Below are 16,474 nucleotides of genomic sequence, written 5' to 3'. Positions count from 1 at the left end.
GCTGAAGCTGTCAAGTGGGCTTGTCTTCTGCCTTTTCAGCCTCAAAGAAGGCAAGTACACTTGACGGCTGAAGTTGTACACAAACCCTGTTAACAAATATTAAAAATTTTTTTTTTTCAGAATCTGCACTTCCAGCAGAGCCTATATGCAAGATACACACAACATTGGCAAAGCATTCAAAATAAGCAACTACTACACACAAAAGCCGTAGCAAAGAAGTGCTTTCAGGATACCTCTCAGAGTCTAGCTTGCTAAGATAATTCTGCCTTTCATTCCCACGACACAACTCAGCAGTCCTCGACGTCACTGCCCCTTGGCGTCCATCCACTCTGACAACGCCCAACTCCATCTTTTTTATTTTTTTTGCAAATAGTTTGCATAGCAATGGCGACGCCAAGACGGAAGCAAATATGCTTGAAGCCCGTGTGCCGAGATTTATGTGAACGATAAAGAACCCGGGCCCAGGTGATCAAAATTCTTGACGCCCTTTACTATGGCGTTTCTCATAATCATATGGTGGTTTCAGGATGTTAAACCCCAAAGTAAAAATTTGAATGTTTCGAATGGGGCTACATTCCCTGAACGTTTATATATTGTGCATGTCACGACGCCGCATTTTGAACATTTTACTGCCACTAAGAATATTCAGAAAGCGTTTCTGGCAGTGTAAAAAAAAATCTCGCATGATGCATCCAGCCGGTCCTGCAAAAACATTTCATTTTTCTACATGATCATGCACAAGTTGAGCATGGCAAAAAAAGTTCAACACGGTGAAAAAAAAAAAAAAACTATTAGGAGCTATCAGACGACGGCGAGTGTTTGCATGCCTTATAAAGCGTTTAACTGAAACGCCACGCTTTTTTCCTGACTGTTGCTTTTGCAAGAGCTTTCATGGATACTTGCTGTGTGTGCAAGGACCCTTGCTTACAAAAGTGAGGCTGCACTTAGAAGAAAAGTACGAGCCAACAAAAGACTCATACTTTCCAGCTGTGTTCGATTCTATACCGCAGCCAGCAGATAAAATCAATGTGCGCTGTTCAGTGCCAACTGTGCCTTATCTGGTGAGGCAACATCGCGTCTTCGCTGCGGTTCCTGTGTGAACAAGGTGAATCGGGGACTCACCTTGTTCACACAGGTTTCTCTCCTTTCTTCTAGTTGGTGTTTTTTTCGTGAAGTATTTTGGCACATCCGGAAACATTGTAATACGGCGTCCTCTGCTAGCAGCGGCCGATCACGTGGAATTCAAACTGCCTCACCACTTATGATATGACGATAAGTTCCTTGTATAAACGTTGCCTCGAAGTGCCGTTGACAAACGACGCAGTCGTTGGTTAGTTCCTTGTCAACCCCTTTTTTTATTACGAGCCCAAATCTACCGTCGAAGTGAATCCTTGGGAGATTCCTAACTAGTCCCAGTAGCCAACTGGGAATTAGCAACTGTTCCCAGTTGTCAATTAGGAATCATTTCCCAACTGGTCCCAGTAGGCAACGGGGAATTGGCAACTCGTCCCAGTTGCCAACTGGGAATGCATTTCCAACTAGAAATTTGTTCTTTACACCAGTTGAAACCAGTTGGAATTCTCAGTTACAAATTTTCACCTGAAGGGAAAGTTGACAAGATTGTATGTTTCACCTGCGGGTAAAAGCGCACGAGCGGGGTCGACAAGTGCTGCTCAAGCCAGGATCAAACGAGACGGCCTATCTTCATCAATTGGAAGGCGCATGCGATAACATCTCACCACATTTTGAGACTTGCCGTGGAATGCCCAAGCAGAAAGGAAGTGTGCCGTCCGTCTTGAATGAGCATGAAGAAAAATTGAGAGAGAGGGGTTTCATTCGAGCAGGAACTCTGATTATAAGGGCACGGTCGTGCGTGTGCTATCTCGACAGTGATCAGCGACTGGCTCGTATACCCTTCCAAGTGCTGCGCTTTCGACGTGAAGAGACTGGGCGAAAAGAGCATCTCTTCCTGGAGTGACTGCTTTCTCTTACACCAGCGTTTTGTAGTTATGTGAGATCGGATACAAAACAGTTAGCTGCTAGCCTAACTACGTATAACATTGCAATTTGTCGCTATTGCATTCACTATCGTATTTACTCGAATCTAACGTGAGTTTTTTCCAAAATTTCTTTGACGTGATTTGGGGGTGCGCATTATAATTAAAACACCTCAAATTGTGCCTTGGCAGTGCCACCCCACTGATTCCTTAAGGGGGGACGCGGGTCTTAGGCTGGTGAAAAATGGCCAAAAAGTCGATTTTGAGAAAATGCGATATTTGAGATTTTTAGACCTATAAGCACGTGTCCTCAAATTGTGAACGCTGAATTCGATCAGCAAATGAATTAAAATTGATTATGAAGTTGCCACGGGAGCCGCAAAACAACCCACGGCATGTCAAATTCGTTCAAACTTCCCGCGCGCGCCGCCGCCGAGGCAGTCGGCTGATCGCCGCCACCTTGGGCTTGTTTTGAAGCTGATTCCTCTGTGCGCATTTTTCCCACCCTTCAAAATGGCATCGCTTAAACAGAACAGCTACCCTCGCCCCTTTCCGGAGCCCCCTTCCGGGCCGCTGATTGGCCGGAGCGCGCGCACCAGGTGAGCCCCCTGTTCCTCGCTTCCCATTGGCTGATGCGGCCAAAGTTGCCTGCGCTTTTTTTTGTATATTGTTCGTCGGCCGCCGGTTCCCGTTCGCGCACGTTGTTTGTCTGCTTCCTTCACATGCCTGCTTGCGCTACGCGACCGACACACTGACTTTCCGTCTTTTGCCGGCATGATTGGAGATGCTCGTCTAAAGAAAAAGTCGCGCCAAACATACGGCAAGAAACGGAGGCGCCCGTGGAACGCCCGCCAGAGGAAAGCAGCCGACAACGTGCAGCCGATTTCGCCCGATGCCGCCGAAGTGGCGTATTTAGACGACAGCGCGCAGCTGCGGCCGCTTGTGTCCGAAGCGGTGCACTCTCCTGTGCCTTGCAGCAGCACCTCATCGGATTGTGTCGTCGTTGGATCACCATCTTGCACTTCCAGCAGCATCCTAGACCGCATTGATATGGCATTTTATTCAGCGGACGAGTTTGCTGAGTGTGCGAGAAATGCAGCGGGCTTGAAGGCATCACTCCCATCGCAGTGCGCGACGGAACGTAAGTTCGGGTTACTAGATATTGATCTGGAGGATGGTGGCAAAGAAAACGGGACAGAATTTGTTATTGTTGATCTGGCAGCGATACGCTCGTTATTTGGACTTGTCGCGTGCCCAGAATGCGGTGACAGAAGCGTCACTATTTTAAAGGCCAAGAAAGAGTACGGGCTGTGTTCGAAGCTCATAGTGACGTGCGGCAGTTGTGACTTTCGCGAAGAGCGTTTTTCGTCCCCACGTATAGCCGACGAGACCGACGCCAAAATAAGGCCGTTTGAAGTTAATATGCGTGCCATGAAGGCCGTCAACAGTATCGGCAAGGGGGCAACGGCTCTATCAGACTTCTTCGCCAGGATGAATATTTCGCATCGAGGGGTTCACCACCAGAGTTACCAAAGCAACATGAATATAATGAAAGAAGCCTGCTGTGCGACTGCTGCCGAATGCGAAGCGGCGAGCAATGCTCGCGTCAAGGAGCTCTATGCGGAGTTCGGCAACGCGCCCAGAAATGTGGACGTCATTTATGACGGCACCTGGCTTTCGCGTGGACATAGCTCGCATATATGTGTTGGCTGCATTGTTGAGATGTATAGTGGCCTTGTAATGGACCATATCGTGCTATCGAACTTTTGCCTGGCTTGCACCACAGGACCCAAGGAAAGAGAAGCAGGACATTCTGCCTGGCTCATTCAGGATGCCCCTCTGTGCTAGAGGAATGTTGATTGCAATGCTGCCCAGATGAAAGTGGAGGCAGCACTACGCTTGTTTGAGCAGACACTTGAAAAGCACAAGCTTCGTTATACGACAATGCTGTCGGACGGCGACAGCAGGACATTCCATGCACTCACAGAAAAAGGGGTGTACGGCTTCATAAAGGTGGCCAAAAAGGACTGCATAAATCATGTACACAAGCATATGAGAGCTGCCTTACGTACCCTTGTAGAGAAAAAAAAAAGCTCAAGGTGGCTCACTTGGTGGAAAGGGCAGACTTACGCAACAAAAGATGAAAATCACCTCATACTATGGCTACGTATTGAGAAGCCACAGGAACGGTGTTCCAGGTATGCAGAAGGCTGTTCTAGCAACTTTGAACCACATGTCTTCAACTGACAAGGCACCAAAGCATGACCTTTGCCCTGAAGGCCCTGAATCCTGGTGCAAATTTCAGAGAGCTCTTGCGAAAAATGAGAAGCCGCCCCCACACAAGGACAGCCTGCCTGATTTCGTAACTGAGGCATTGGAGCCTGTGTTTAGGCAGCTGAGCGACAATGCCCTCTTGGAAAGGTGCAGCGATGGGATTACCCAGAAGCCAAGTGAGAGCCTGCACGCTATGATTTGGCAGCAGGCCCCCAAAACTCAGCATGCATCCTTGTGGAGCATTGAAAGGGCAGTTGCCGAAGCCATCAGCCGCTTCAACCAAGGCACAACCAAGAGCAACGTGGAAATTGCCGAGAAGCTGGGCTACAGCGCTGGCAATAACTTGGTGCGTCGCAGCCTTGAGAAGGACAAGGGCAGGCTGCAAAAATCGCGAAGAGCGCATCTCGACAGCAGTTCAATAAAGGAAAGACTTTCAAAGCATCACAAGCCAGCAGGGGACTCTGCTTACAGCCCTGGTCTGCTGTAAACAGTCATGATGGCAAATAGTGAGAATTTTTGCAAAAATAAATATTCTTAGTTTTCGACCTAAACATTGTGTAAATCTATTGTCTATCCAAGGAGAACATTATTACATGATATTTTGTGTTCCTTTCACTTGCAAGGCACTGGAACGACCACAAAGTAAAAAAATAATAATTCTCATGCTGAGTCAATGACTATTTTATAGTTCTAGAACAAGCTGTGAGCAGTATTCTGGGTGCGTATAGTGAAATTTAGCATGGCCATTTATCCTATATTATACAGCTTCAGAATGATGTCATTAATATCGTTGTAGCTTCACTTTAACATAAGTTAATGTTGCTAGGAACTTTAAACGCGTTTTTCTCAGTTCGATGTTTTCGTACATTGCATTCAGCTTTACGGGGTTTTTTTCCTGTTAAACTTGAGTGAATGCGACAAAGTTGGTATCATTTTATTCGTCTTGACATGATCTAGGGGGTGATGCTATTTCTATTTCTCTAGCATCACTTCAAAAATTACCATTGAAGATTTTAGTGAGAGAAATTTATTGTAATATAGTGACCATAAGTGTTCTTCCGTTTTCTTGCTTATAAAATGCCTTCAAATGGATAAAAATAGCATCACCCCCTACAGCAAGTCTCCAGCATTGGGATTATGCATTCACTTTTTGAATTTGAAAAGAATAAGTTGCCAAGAAGTCCCGTAAGAAGTACGCAATTAATTAAGGTTCAGACCTTCATATTTTCTAAACCACTTGGAATATTAAGAAACAAATTAGATATTTGAAATCAGCATGAAAAACTAGCTTAGGTAATGAAGTTTGGTTAAGATTGAGCAAAAAATTAAAAAAAAAATTTTAGAACCCACGTCCCCCCTTAAAATGGCTACGACAAACCTAGCAATCTTTCAACCTTGTGCTGACAAAATCGAATCGAATCGAATCCAATCTTATTGTTTGCGACATGCACATGGCGTCGTGCTTTGTGGACGGTTCATTTCCTTTGTGCTTTCGTGACTTCAGCTCGAGCAAATGGCAGCGCGACGAGTGCAGTACGAAGCCCGCTTTAAAAGAAGTGCAATACTGATGGCTGAGAAAATCGACAACTCAGCCGCTGCTTGACGGCTAGATGCGGCTTGACGGCTAGATGCGGCGGAATCTACCATCCGTGGGTGGAGGCACCAGCGTGAAGCGCACCTCAAGGGTGAGGCCGGCCGAAAAAGCTTCCGTGGACCTTGTTGTGACCGTCACACAAAACTCGAAAAAAAAAAAAAGTGGAGCAGCGAAATCGCCTCTTGGGGGTCAACGTTGAGCTGATTCAGTGGAAAGCCCGAGACGTAGCTCGAGAGATGAGAATCCCTCAGGAGAACTGCAAGGCTTTACGTGGATTGGCACGAAAGTTCACGCGAAGAAATGGATTTTCGCTCCGACGAACAATGCCGATGAGGCAGACGCTACCAGCAGTTTGCGAAGCAAAACTAGTGGAGTTTCAGCGCTATGTGCTCGACCTGCGCCGCTCGTCGCAAATGCCATTGGGGCACGTTGGCAACACGAACCAGACTCCCGTTTGCTTGGACATGTCAATGTGAAGGACTGTCAGCGACACAGGTGCCCCCCCAAGTTCGCATAAGGACAACAGGCAACGAGAAGACACGCCTAACCGTGATGCTAACCTGCTTGGCGAATAGGCGCAAGTTGCAGCCATACATCATTTTACGACGCAAAACCATCCCGAAGGAGGTGTTCTCCAGGAATGTGATTGTCCGCTGCCAAGAAGAAGGTTGGATAAACACCCCAGTTACCACTTATGCTTGACTGGGTCAAGACTGCGTGGTGCTGACGGCCAGGTGCGCTCCTCCACCCCACCTCCATCCTAGTTCTCAACTCATTTCGCGGTCACCTGACGCCCGAAGTGAAGAAGCTGATGCGAGAAACTCAGACTCAGCTCACCGTTATTCCTGGAGGAATAACGTCCGTGCTGCAGCCATCAGACGTCTGCCTCAACAAACCATTTAAGGATAGAATGCGGCAGCTGTACGGAGAATGGATGCGAGAAGATTGGGCTTTGACAACTACGGGTAGGATAAAGCGACCTGGCACCGCGAAGAATGCTGAGTGGGTGTCCGCAGCTTGGTACGGCCTGCTGCACAACATGATAGTTCGCGCGTTTAAAAAGTGCTGCATATCGAACTATATGGATGGCACAGAGGATGACCTCATCTGAGAGGAAGAAAATGACCAAGAGGGCTCGACTGCCGGCGATGATGGCGATGAAAGCGACAAATCAACAAAACTCACTTCATATTTAGAAACTGGGATGCCTTTGCCACTACCATGTACAGCAAATAAAGGTATTCTCCACCCCCCCCTACTCGCGTCACATTTGTGTTTTTTTTCTTCTCCAGCACTGAAAAGTCACCTCTCGCGTTACACTCGAGTAAATAGGGTACTTCAGCCTTGTGATAAAACTGATTTTGTTTCTGTTGTTTTTATGACTTGACAGTCTTCATAGCAGAGCGCATGCTGTGCTCGGCGGTTGCTCGGCAATGCCGAAACGAGTTTTTGGAAATACCACTGCCGTCTTCATAGTTTGTTTGACTTGCACCTTTGCTGCTTAAAAAAAAAAAAAGTTGCATAATGAAGTTCACAAAAAATGCTACCATAACAAGATTAATGCATTTTGTTCATGATATTATGTTCACGCATGATGTGAGCACCTTGTATGAAATGAAATACGTCATCACCGAACTACACGGGATATGGATGTGGCTGCGTCCTTTGTGTATCAAATTCGTGTTGCTTTGTGTTGTATGCGCAAAGTGACATTTATGTGCAGCTTAGCGCAACAGGTCAGATTGGTGCAGAATGGCGCAACTGGCACACCACTTCCACTTTTTGGCTTTTCATCTTGGAGGGGGGGGGGGGGGGACAGCAAAAAATAAGCGGTATGCCTATACATTGGAGTCCTAAGGGAGAGGAAATGAGAGTCAGAAAAAAGCGCATTATAGCCAGTCCTTCACTGTAATAATATAATCAAGCGTTTTACGAACCATCATCTGGCAAGCGAACATAATTGTGCAATAAACTTGCACTCGCCAAGGTAAAAATGAAAGAAAACAAGCATTGACGTTTCGGGCCTCGTACGGGTCCCTTGATCGCAATGAAGATGTCAGCATGAGCATGCGGCTATTTATAGGTCAGGTGGCGCAGCGTGCGGGTGTATACAGTTAAAACTCGTTATAACGAGATGGGCTATAACGAAATAATGGATATAACGAGCAAATCCTAATTCCCCATGAATGTCCCCATACAAACCAATGTATTCAAAACCTCGTTTTAACGAGGCAAAATTTGCCTGTTATGGGATATAACGAACGAATTTTGTTAGGAAGTAAAATTTTTAGCTGATGTCACGACAGTGCACAACGCAAATTTGAGACGGCGCTCAACGCGAGAACTGTATTTAGCAGTTCAAAACTCCCACCACGCGCCCTCCAGCAACGCGTGCAAAGCAGACGGCACGCGCTGTTTCTGGAGGAGAGGTCCCTGCACGTGCGGCGCTTGGCTACCACCGACAGCGGAGCGCTCAGCAGCTTCGCGAACGTCTCGCCCTTGTCTTTTCTTTTGTGTCTTCTTTATGTTCTCCCTCTCCCCTTTCTCATGGTGCTGAGACGCGCTTCATAATCTTACATACCCCCTTCCCCTTGAGTAACCAGTTCCTAGAGGGCAGCGCAAAAGAGCGCCCTTTCTGCCCCTTCCTCTTCACAGTCACTTTCTCTGCAAGTGTTGTTGCTCGCCGACGTGAGCCGCATTGCTTTTGCGTGCGTGTTTCTTCTCTTTTTCGACCGCTTCTGCCTTATCTTTTATCGTGCTGCGCTCGTGATTCCAGCAACATGAATGCACCAGGCAGGAAGCGAAAGCGCATAACGCTAGATCAGAAGGCGGCTATGATAAAAGCCGTCGAATCGGGGACCAAGAAAGGCAATGTGGCAAGAGACTTTGGCGTATCGACGAGCATACTGTCAACCATCTTGAGCAAGCAGGAGTCCATCATCGACGCTGTTGCACGTGGCGCAAAAGGAAGCGCTAGGAGGATGAGGGCACCTGCCTTTGAAGCGGTCGAAAGGGCCGTTTTTAAATGGTTCTTGGACACGCGGGCCGTGAATCTGCCGGTGAGCGGCGCCTTGCTGCAAAGAAAAGCGAGACTTTGCCTGCATCATGGGCTATGACAACTTCGTAGCAAGTTCGGGTTGGCTCCAACGCTTCAAGGAGCGCCCCGACATTGTCGGGAGAGCGGTCTGCGGCGAATCGCAATCTGTCGACGAAGCAGAGGCTACCAAGTGGGCGAAAGAAAACATCTTGCGGCTGCTAGAAAAATACAGCGTGGAGGATATTTTTAACGCGGACGAAACCGCTCTCTTCTTCAAGATGTTGCCGCACAAGACGTTAGCCCTCAAAGGCGAGCCGTGCCATGGCGGCAAACAAAGTAAGCTGCTGATCACTGCGCTACTTTGTGCAAACATGACTGGCTCTGAGAAGCTGCCAATTTTCGTAATTGGCAAAAGTGCATCCCCTCGCTGCTTTAAGGGGAAGAGGCAGCTCCCGGTCAAGTATGTAGCCAATCGCAAAGCCTGGATGACCAGGGAGATTTTTTCAAAATGGCTTTGCGAATGGGACGAGAAGCTGGCAAAGGCGAACCGCAAGGTGTGCCTTGTTTTAGATAACTGCACCGCCCATCATACCGCTGCCGTGCTTCAAAACATCGAGCTGCTGTTCCTTCCTGCCAACTGCACAGCAAAAATACAGCCGCTTGACCAAGGCGTGATTATGTCGCTGAAGGCCGGTTACCGCAAGCGTGTGATAGACAAGCTCCTGCTCAACATGAGGATGAAGCGAGACACCGATGTTGACCTGTACGCTGCGCTCGAAATGCTTCAGGCGGCGTGGATGAGTGTGACGGCGACCACGATCGCAAACTGCTTTCTACACGCCTCATTTGCCGCCGCACCAGACGCCAGCGATAAGCCATCAGACGAGCCCACTGTGCCGGACGGTTTTGCCACATCGGACGAAGTCGCTGCATCATGGACGGCATTTCGTGGCGCCGGTGTCGCGCCTGACAGCGAGTCGTTTTGCGACTATGTGAGTGCGGACTCGGAAATGGTGGCAACGGAGCAGCTCCTGGATGACGATATTGTGCGCGCTGTCAGTGATCGGAACGAAACCAGTGACGATGACTCTGTCGACAAACAGGAGACAAACGTGCCGACGGCGTCGAAGGCATTAGACGCGGTGCACGTACTGCGCCGCTACTTCGGCCCTCACGAGAGTGGCGAAGATGGCTTGAACATTGCGGCCGCAGCTGAGCCAGCCATCGTTCGCATCAGGAAGATGCATCAACGTCCAATAACGGACTTCTTTGCAGCTAAGTCTGCCTGAAATGCAAGCTGTGCATATTGAAGTGCATTAAGGGGAGACGCGGGTCTTAAAACGGCAAAAAATAGCAAAAAAGTCGATTTTTGGAAAAGTGCATTTTCGCGATGTTTAAACATTCAAGAATCCCTCCGCGAAGTCTAAAAGTTCAATTTTATTGGGAAATAATAAAAAAGCGCGCTTATGTGACCCAAGGTGGACGTGAAATTGGAAAAAATCGGCCCAAAATGTTCGAAATTCGCGCCGTCGCCACGTGCGAACGCGGTGGCCGGGAGCCGCCATCTTAGATTTGTTTGAAAGCTGTTTTCTTTGTGCGCATTTTGCGCCCTTTCAAAATGGCGTCGGTGGGCTGGAACTGACGCTATCGCGTCATTCCTGGAGGACGCGTTAGCGCCGCTGATTGGCCAAAGCGCGCACACCCCCCGCGCGCTTCGCTCCTATTGGTCTAGCAGCGAGCGGGTTGTTTTTCGCGCGCTCTGCCTCGGAGCCGTCGCCGGTTGCCTCTCTCGCGTTTCGCTGTGTTTGTATATCTCTGTGGTTTTATCGCGCCGCTGTTTACGCTTGTTCGGCCGCTCGCTCGACAGCGTGTGGTGAGGTGTCACCTTCCCTGCCCGAATGGCTAAAGGAGATCGTCGTCTGAAGGTTACGACGCGTGAGGCGTTCGGCAAGACTCGAAAGCGGCCCTGGAATGCGCGACGGAAGGCGGCGAGGCCTGTCATGCTGCCCGAGTTGCCGGTTGCTGCTCTGCCTGGAGGCTCTGCCGGATCGAGTTCCGAGCTGCAACCCAACACATCAGGCGTCGACGCTTCGTCTGCCTCAACTTCGCGTGTTGCCGCAGATCGTATAAACACCACTTTCTTCACACCTGAAGAAAGCAGGGAGCGCACAGCGACCGCCGGTAACATAAAAACGCGCCTGGCATCGAAGTCTGCAACAGAGCGAAAGTTCGAGCTTCTGGGTGTCGAAATGAAAGAGGACGTCAACGACAGCGGAACTGAATTTGCAGTAATGGCTTTGACCGTGGTGCAAGAGATTCTTGGACTTATGCTGTGTCCCGGGTGCGGCAAGAAAACTGTGGCACTTTCGAAGGACCCCACCAAAGATTATGGGCTTTGTGTCAAGCTTGTGGTGGAGTGCTCCACTTGTGAGATGCGCTTAGAGCGATTTTCTTCCCCGAGAGTCGCCGGTGACGCCAGGATAACGCCGTTCGAAGTGAACGTCAGAGCGATGAAGGCCATTCAGAGCATCGGCAAGGGAGCAACAGCCCTCTCCGATTTCTTTGCTGTAATGAACATTTCTCATCGCGGCTTACACCACAAAACTTTCCAGGGCCACATGAACATGATGGTTCAGGCATGCACCAGTGCTGCAACAGACTGTGAGGCCGCAAGTGTGGTTCAAATCAAGGAACTCTACAGGGACTTTGGCAACCCACCAGGCAACATCGACGTGATCTTCGATGGAACTTGGCTGACGCGTGGCCACAGTTCACACATTGCGGTCGGGTGCATCATTGAAATGTACACCGGGCTTGTTGTGGACCACATTGTCTTGTCCAACTTTTGCTTGGGCTGCTCACTAGGTCCAAAACCCAGTGAGCAAGGCTACACAGCTTGGCACACAACACATGTGCCAGACTGCCAGAAAAACATTGATTGTAAAGCCGGGCAAATGGAGGTGCAAGCTGCACTCATTATGTTCCAGAGATCTCTAGAAAAGTACAAGCTGCGTTACACCACGATGCTTTCTGACGGTGACAGCAGGACTTTCCATGCCTTGACCGAGCAGGCTGTGTACGGCTTCATCAAGGTAGAAAAGAAAGATTGTGTGAATCACGTACACAAGCGTATGGGAGCAGCCTTGCGTGCGCTGGTTGACAAGAAGAAGGCCCAAGGTGAGCCACTTGGAGGAAAGGGACGGCTCACCCAGGAGAGAATCAAGAAAATTATGAATTACTACGGCTGGGCTTTGAGGAGTCATAAGAATGACGTGCCAGGAATGAAGAGGGCAGTTGAGGCAACCCTGCTCCACATGTCGTCGACTGACGACGCCCCGAAGCACGATCTTTGCCCCGAAGGGCTAGAATCTTGGTGCTTTTATAATCGTGCTGTGGCAAAGAACGAGGAACTCCCACCACACAAAAACAGCTTGCCCAGCTTCGTGTGTGAAGCTTTGGAGCCAATCTTCAAGCGGCTGAGTGAAGAAACCCTCTTGGAGCGGTGCAACGATGGCATGACTCAGAATGCTAGCGAGTGCCTGCATTCTGTTATTTGGGAGCAAGCACCAAAGACTAAGCATGCCTCGCTTCACAGTGTCCAGAGGGCAGTGGCCGAAGCCATCAGCCGATTCAATCAAGGTGTGACGAAAAGTAACACTGTCATAGCAGAGAAACTGGGCTACAGTGCTGGTAGCCATGCAGTGCGCCGAAGCCTCGAAAAGGATCGTCGACGAATTCGCATGTCCAACAAGGACCACACAAGCAGGAATGCTGCCACAAGCAGGCTTGCAAAAAGGCACAAGCCAGCAGCAGACTCTGCCTACAGCCCTGGGCTACTATAGGTCTAGGTGTGACCAGTGCTGTGCAGGGGCGTAGGCAGAAATTTTTTTCGGGCGGGGGGGAGGGCGGGGAAGGGGGGGCAGGCAGATGTGGTCGAGTGTCATTTTGTGCTGTGTATGCCATGGCAAAAAAAAAATTCCGGGGGGGGGTAGGGGGGACGGGCCCGGTGTGCCCCCCCCCCCCCCCCCGGCTACGCCACTGGTGCTGTGTGCAAAGAATTTTTTTTTGTTATTTTGAATTCTGGAATTTTGTGTGCCAAAACCATGATGATTCTACTCTTTTTGACCAGCTGGGATGCACTGTAGCACAAGTACAACACAACTTTTTTGCTTTTCTCCCCATCTAAATGTGGATGCCACCACTGGGATTTGATCTAGATTTGTTTCCTTGCTGCCATAACTGTGCAAAAGGCATATTTTGTTGTCACCATGAACATTGAACTGCTTTATTTGCACAGGGAGATCTTTTGTGTGCCTTCTGTTCAACTAGGAACCACAAGTGAAGTGGGTGGTGCTGGCTTTCTTGCATCACTTTCAATGACTGTGCCTGATGTTACATAAAATATCTCAGTGTTATTTCTGCACAGTGACCACATATTTACCATGAACTTGATGCTAAAGAACAGGGCTACATGGTGATGCAATTTATATTGCCAGATTTCTAAGCTAATAAAAGTTATGGTGAACCGAAATTTCAGATCCATTTTTCTCAGCTTTGTTTTTTTGACCATCGCACACGTCCTTACGGAACATTTTCGCATGTTTTTCCTGAGTACAAGCAAAAAGTTTGATATCGAAATGTTCATGCTGAATGGATCTAGCCGGTGATGCTATTCATTTATTTCTAAAGTTGTGTGTTAAATTCTAGTTGCCACCGATTATAAATGAAAATTAGCGCAAATTTAGCAATCAACTATACATATGTTTTTCTTGCATTATAATTGGGCTGAGAACAATAAAATTAGCATCACCGGTTAGAGGAACTCTCTGGCATTCTCGTCATATACTTAGTTTTTGATTTTCACCAAGCGAAGTTTTTGAAAAGCCTCGTAAGAAATCGACCTAATTTCTGTATTAAAATCTTTGTATCTTTTGTTCTAATGCAGCTATACAAAATATAGTTACATATTTGAAATCAGCAGAAAAAACTGAACAACACTGTTAAATATCATTTAATTCCCTCCAAAATTAACAAACTTCATTTGAGGACCCACGTCTCCCCTTAAAACAGGTGCATGACTTTTCCTTTTTATTTGGGAATACGGTTATTTTGTTGCATACCACCGTGCGGCAAGATGCTACTTCGCCCGCTATTTTTTTGGGGTAAGTACAGTGCATAATATTTGCGGTAAATGCCCGCTACGGCTATAACGAAATATTGGTTATAACGAACAAATAGCGGCGGCCCTCCAATTTCATTATAACAAGGTTTAACTGTATCTCTGGTAGATTGCAGTTTGTCCTGTTTATTGTGCGGTTAGTAGGCTGAATGTAAAATGATTCTAGAAGAAGATGGGCAGATAAATGTCTTTCCATTGCGATAATGTCTGCTGCGTCCAGTAATGGGCACGTTACCAGTAAAAAGTAACAGTGTTACAGTTACAGTTACTAAAGGCAAAAAAGTTACTCTGTTACAGTTACAGTTACCGATTTTGTAAAGGTAACTTGTTACAGTTACAGTGAAAAAGTAATGTCGCAATTTTTCCATTACTGTGTAAAATAAGTAATTGATTACAAAACAAATGATAGATTTGAATGAATAATGGCGTAGGAAGGCATGCAGGTAATGAAAGTTGCATGTTGTGAAACCCTAGACGGAAAAAAAAAAAAAAAAAACCTAAGAGTCAGCCAATATAATCAATCGTTCTGTAAGGCTCACTTTGTCACATCAGTTTTTTGTTGTTATTGTTGTTTTTGCACACTTGGTGACAAGGAAGTTTACTTGCAAAATTCGTTACACTTTAGAATGAGTTGCTTTTCAAAGTTTTCATCAGAGAGCTTTCCCCTCTTGATGGACATAGCGAATACACACAATGAACGTTGTATGCAGGGGAACACGTGGCTGATGCACTAGAACGACGGCAGGACGTTTATTATAATGATACCCAGAAGAAGTGCATGGAGACGGAGAGCAGGAGCACTCAAAAGCACGCTGAAAGTGCTCTCTTCTGAGCCGGCGTGTTTCAGTGGTCGAACAGGTGCAGAAGCACTGTTATCCATCGGTAGGGCGAGAGTGCTTTTGCATCGCCGAGAGAAGCCAGGAGCAGTTTGTAGCGCTCTCGCCTGAAAAGCAGAGTGAGCGCAGTAGCAGTACAACGAGTCACGTGGTCCTTGAATGTCACAGTCTCCGAATTTTTCTTCAGCCGGCAAGTGTGGCGGATATGGTAGCAGCCATGTGCATTTTGACACTGCTGTTTTGTACGGGTTGCTACGATAACAGCTGGGCGCCTGCCGAAAGTGTTGTTGCACAAACATACTAGGTATTAGGATAACAAAGAGCGTGTGGCTGACAGGTTTTATGTGTATTTTGCTGCTGCCCCACAGAGATTATGCCGGGGCTTGGAATGTTTTGACCACATGGTCTCCTCACTCATCACCCCATTCACCCGCCCTCTGGGAGTGCCCCGCATTCCATTGGCAGGGTGAGTGGTCCTGCTGTCAGTGCTCTGCCCCTTCACTGCCCGACCCCTCTACTCCTGTTCCTTCAATAGAATTTGTCATAAGCCTCTTTAACTCCAAGTAGAGCTTTCACAATCAGCTACAAACACGTTTTAAATGATAGCTTCAGGCTTTCAGCAGTTTTATGCTGCTGTTTTCTAGCCACCTGTCAAACGCGACTTGCTGGAAGCCTCAGACGGAGGAATGCTCCACCGGCATACCAAGAAAAGAGACAGGAGCTCAAGTGACAAAAAGAATATATAGATATTCACCTTGCCCCCCCCCCCCCCCCCCACGAAAAAAAAAAAAAAAAAAAAAAAAAAAAAACAGGGGAGGGGGGCACGCGAACTTGGCAAGGTATGCAGTGGCAACATGTCTGATTTACAACATGTAGTTTTAGGAATAAACATACCCTCCAGACACACTGCGCTTCAAACCAGCCAGACAGGTATTGTAAAATATGTTTCCCTTTAGACATGTAGTATACAAGTAAAGTCCGAACTCGGTCTTGTGCAGGGAGGATATTCCTTTTAGCGATCTGTTCCCTTAAACTGCGATGGGAGCCGTGGAAAGTCGAAAGGTGGAGAGGATATTGTAAAAAAAAAAGTTCGAAAAAATGAGAAGCGTTTAACGTCGGCCTCTAACGAGTGTGGCTGTTGGATAATTTTTTACAAAAACAAAAGTAACTGTAACTGTATTTTCTGTTACAGTTACTCAGTAAAAAAGTAACAGTGTTACAGTTACAAGTTTCTTTAAATTAGAAGCAACTAGTTACAGTTACAAGTTACTGTATAAAGTATCTAGTCACCGGTAACGCGTTAGTAGTAACTAGTTACTGCCCAAGACTGGCTGCGTCCCAGTCAATACTGTGGCCAGTTTCTTTGTGATGTTCTGCCAAGGCATTCGCAGTTGTGTGGCCCTTGGCGACGTCATTTTGGTATTGTTTCAAATGCCGTTTGAAATTTCCACTCGTGCTGATGTACGACAAGTCACATTGCCCGCACAGTATTCTGTAGATAACTCCCGGGAAATCCGTGCGCTTTGTGTGAACAAGCTGTTGCCGGAGTTTTCCAGT

The 16,474-nt window shown here is 47.6% G+C and overlaps 1 protein-coding gene across 3 annotated transcripts in view; it reads right to left on the bottom strand.

Moving 5' to 3' along the window:
• The window catches only part of LOC119175641 (WW domain-containing adapter protein with coiled-coil), a 239,138-nt gene that overhangs the window by 11,399 nt on the left and 211,265 nt on the right, over nucleotides 1–16,474 (bottom strand). The gene's annotated exons all lie outside the window — the stretch shown is intronic.

The sequence above is a fragment of the Rhipicephalus microplus genome, chromosome X (genome assembly GCF_043290135.1).
Source record: "Rhipicephalus microplus isolate Deutch F79 chromosome X, USDA_Rmic, whole genome shotgun sequence".
NCBI classification, from domain to species: domain Eukaryota; kingdom Metazoa; phylum Arthropoda; class Arachnida; order Ixodida; family Ixodidae; genus Rhipicephalus; species Rhipicephalus microplus.
This window is presented reverse-complemented; position numbering and strand designations above follow the sequence as displayed.